This window comes from Botryllus schlosseri, chromosome 10 (genome assembly GCF_051294905.1).
Source record: "Botryllus schlosseri isolate E-star chromosome 10, Bs_hap1, whole genome shotgun sequence".
NCBI lineage: Eukaryota > Metazoa > Chordata > Ascidiacea > Stolidobranchia > Styelidae > Botryllus > Botryllus schlosseri.
The window spans coordinates 14544476-14548937 of NC_137245.1; the positions used below are offsets into that span (position 1 = coordinate 14544476).

The 4462-nt window shown below is 35.9% G+C and overlaps 1 long non-coding RNA gene across 1 annotated transcript; it reads right to left on the reverse strand.

Annotated features, from left to right (window-relative positions):
* Positions 1 to 369: 369 nt before the first annotated feature.
* Positions 370 to 3191, reverse strand: LOC145449210 (uncharacterized). The gene is made up of 3 exons (XR_013918176.1): positions 3071 to 3191; positions 2462 to 2628; positions 370 to 779 (listed from the first exon to the last, which is right to left on the reverse strand). It is a non-coding gene; the product is annotated as an uncharacterized LOC145449210 (long non-coding RNA).
* Positions 3192 to 4462: the final 1271 nt, after the last annotated feature.

The following is a 4462-nucleotide window of genomic DNA, read 5'->3' on the forward strand; positions in this document are numbered from 1 at the left end:
TTGAAGATGTGCGGTAGTGAGCAAGATACCCCACAATAGATACTTATGTTTGATGGATGGTGTACAAATCGAAAGATAATTTTTATGATGCCGCACAATTCGAAAGCGACAAATTTGATTTTTTTTTGCGCTGTTGAATTCGTTTCATTAATTTTCATTGAATAAGCATGCAGTATATCATGCATATGTATCGAATCATGTGTGGAACACTTCTTATCTGTGGATTTGTACCTTAGTCATCATGATTACTTGGCAAGGGCAAACTTTTCCAGCAATTTACTAATCTAGTGTTTTTTTCGCCAATCTAGTGTTTTTTCAGGACATAATCTTGTGTTTTTCCGGGAACCTAGAGTGGCAACACTGCTGGAAAACGACAATTGCAAAATACAAGTACAATGTACAACATTAATTAATGAACTATTACTCGTTTACAAAGTTCAGGCTTACGTTAAGAATCGATCAGGAAATCACTATGAATAAATGTGTCAGTGGGATTTTGAATATAACAGCAATTTCCAAGTCAATTTTAAATTACCATTACAAACATTTCAATTGAAGGGCATACGAGAAATTAGAAAGAAACGTGTCACATGAATTTGAAAAAGTACAACTGCTAATACAAATAAAACAGGGATAAGCATCGAGCAATCATAAGTAATAATTTACATTGCATATTATAAAACGATGCATCATTTGCACCACATCATGTTAAGAGCGCGAGCGCGTATTCGCAATAAACTTGGGTGCAACAACAGTTTTCTTCTTGGTCTTTGTTTTACCTGAAACATATACAACAATGTCAGCAAATCATTTGTAGAGCCACTCTGCTGACATAGCACATGAAATTTGCGTCAGAGCTTCAATTTCTATTTCCTCATGCATTAATTGTGATATGTCTTGTGAACCGCTACTTCTACTTGTGCTTGAGTGATAATTTATGACGATACTACCATGTCTACTTGCGTGCGGAGAGCTTCTGACGTTGTGATACGGAGTATGCAAGCTGTCAATCAAATTAAATTGTGGAAACACCTAAGTACATACTTGAGTACTTTCCACAACTTCTACTTTCACCTAAAATAGTTTTGATAAGCCGTGTATATCGCTGCTTGAGTGCTTGTACCCGAGTAGAAATATATTGCGTTACTCTTACTTCTACTAGACTACTGACGCTACAAATATTTCTACTTGAGTGCTGAAAATGATTACTTTCCCTATCTCTGTTTAAAAGCATACAACCACGACATTCCACAAGTCTCCATATTTTGACCATGTCGACACTTGGAAGTAGTTTGATGTCTTGTAAATCGCTATTTATACTATTTAGTACGATACTAACGATGAATACTTTGACATTTCCGGGTTTTTGACGACGCAGCAAAATAGGGATATTCAATGTGTAATTTTTAAGTAGGCCTTATTTGACGGGAGCTTGCAGACAGGCATTCCAGAAACATCTTGAATGTAATTTACTATTGTATTATTCACATTTGACACGAAAAAAATCACATTTTTGAATATTTCAATAAAATTATTTTTGTGCTGGGCATAATTTGTTAAAATAATGAGTTATAGAGATAATGCAATAGGATGCATCATGTCATAGCTTTATGTTGAGTATTTTAAAATCTACGGAAGATTGATCTGATATCAGGGCATTTGAGCGGTGTAGCCTAATCCGGGTTTTGATATAGTCGTGATAAGTGGGCTGTTGCTACTGTCATTGCCGAAGTCAAACTAATTCAGAATTAGATGTTGCCTTCAATTATTATTGGAACATATCAATAAGAACTTGAATATTATCATTATTGAGCCTTAGTAATAGCATTGTTTCTTTGCCTTAGCGATCGCACCCTACATGCTACCTATAAGATTTCTCGTAGCCCCCAATTTATTTTCAACACAATTTCTGATGGTACCTATATTAAAATCAGATAGTCAATTCACATAAAATTGCGCATAGCACGAGGACCACAGCATATAGGTCTAATTCTACAATGCATATCGTACCCTCTGATGTGATCCTTCGTACCACGAAAGGGTCTACGGGTCCTGGTTAAGAACCCTGGGATAGAATAGAGCGCAAAATCTTCTTTCAGAACTTTTTACTGCATTTTGATGTGATATTTACAAGCCTGGTAAATGGCTAATTGTACAGCAGTAGAAATTCAAGGCGTTGCTACTATTTCTACTCCAGTGCAAACAATAACTTTTACCACCAACTATTATCAAACGCGAAGAAGGCCTACGCAACACCTCAACCAAATCTACTTTTTAAAACTTATTATTTGTGCACTTTTCAGAACTGCATTATCAACTTCCAATTCGAGTAGATTTGACGCAACTTTAAAGTTGTTACATCTAGGTGTGTATAAATCCATAACATTACATCTACTTCAGTTCAAAAGATGATTACTTCCACAGCCTCTGGTTTCCATGAAGTGTATTCAACGTTTTATACCTTCAATAGTGTTTTGACTTTTTCCTGAGGATGACGCAGCACCGATTTTGCAGCAACGCTTGTTTCATGTGGCAGTAGTTCTTCCGTTTTCGGTTCCAGTCAACAAGACATTCTTCGTACAATGTTCTTGACGTTGTTGAACACTATCAATTGAAGACATTGCCGATCTAAATAATCAAAATAATTATTATGTTTGTAGTGAAGCAATTTGTCAAGAAGGCAAGCCAGGAATCTAGAATATCCTGTAAAAAAAAGACAATGAAGTTCAAGCTGTATTATTCCCACATTATACTCACTATAATGACTAATCAGTAGGGCTGATCACATTGGTTTGGTTACTCAAATCTCGAACGAGTATCAATTCTTATGATTCGAGCCAAGGATATGACTATTTTCAAGACAGCCTACAGAAATTACACGCTCTTTGCCTCTATAAGAATGCAGTTGATAATAAAATTATAGTTTCACCCAGCACGTTTGAGCAGCCCGATTGCAAACCAACGTCAATAGTATATTTCCGCATCATCGATGGCACTTTTTTCAGGGTAATAAATTGCTAATTAATGAACAATCATAAATTATCATACATAGTTCGTAACTTCAACTTACATAATTCAACATCTTGATCCATGAACAAAGCACTACTGCGGCACCTTCCTCTGAAGTTTAGAACTATATAACATTGCCCGTTCAATATCTAGTCTCCTGGTAGAAATAAAGTAACTTCGTATACACAAACACAGATACGTCCCATCCATATCTAGTATGAATCCATTGATAATAAGGTTGTGTTTTCTTATCAACGGGAAGATGACCATCAGCCTTTCTCAAGGCCATCCAAAGCCTACTTTGTTAATGCTGCTGCAATGTAGGCAATGTTTCCGTGTATATATACTAATATTGAAAGTTATAATCAAGCATCAAAAGTATGCACGGAGGCCGTGCCAACATTGCGGTAACATTGTCAACAACCCGTCTGCCCCAGGCCATGAACATGTTAAGTTTATAGAGTTCTATAATTGGATTAGTTTTGGAGTATCCTTCGATTAGAGCAAGGTTAAAGATGGGCTAACAAACTTATTATAACGTTGTTCCTAAAATACCCTAAATATAAACCAATAATGCCATAAATTATTACATGTTCACTGAAAGCCTCAATTATTTTATTAACGCTATTATCGATGGTTATATACCGGTATTGTTGTGGAGACAAAAATGAATATGTTAATTTAATGCTACAATCTTCATGCAGCCACAAATTCAGCAATCTCACATTCCATAAAGGAATATTCTACATTTCTATTAGCCTACATAACATTTCAAAATTCAGTATATACCAATATGTTATAATATACCGGTACATTACTTTATGCTGCATTTGGTTTGCTGATTGGATCCTGCAGTCCTAGGAAATCATTGTAAAACTTTTCACAAGATGCATATTAAATGTCAAGTTATTGCTTTGAGACATTAAATGCAACAGAGCACAATAAATCAGACTTCTATGATAAATACATTATCATATAGTATCAAATGTACTACAAGAATTATCGGCTTGTATGAGTTACCGATTAGCAGCGGGTCGATCAATTTCGTCTGTAGGTGATATTACAGCCGTTTCACTGTAATCAAATCATAATAGTCAAATTCATTACATCACATCAGCAGTTCATGATGATCGAGACTGTTGCTATAGCACTCAAATACTAAGCTTCCTGCCCTTCCGGTACTCATGATAAAGACATCTCACAATCCACGCTGTTTATCGTTTCCAATTATGAACTATAAACTGAACCATTACTGTGATAAATTCGTCCCTCCGCCATTACTACACTGATCAAATTGAATTACACGCGCATGCTCGATTCTCGCCAAATAGAAGAAGGCAAGCGTCTGGTTTTATGGTTGAATGAATTGAAGCAACAGGCGTGTTCGACTCCACGGAATAGCCGGTAGGATTGCGTACTGCGTTGTTTAATGTTTAGTGATCGGAATAGTCAT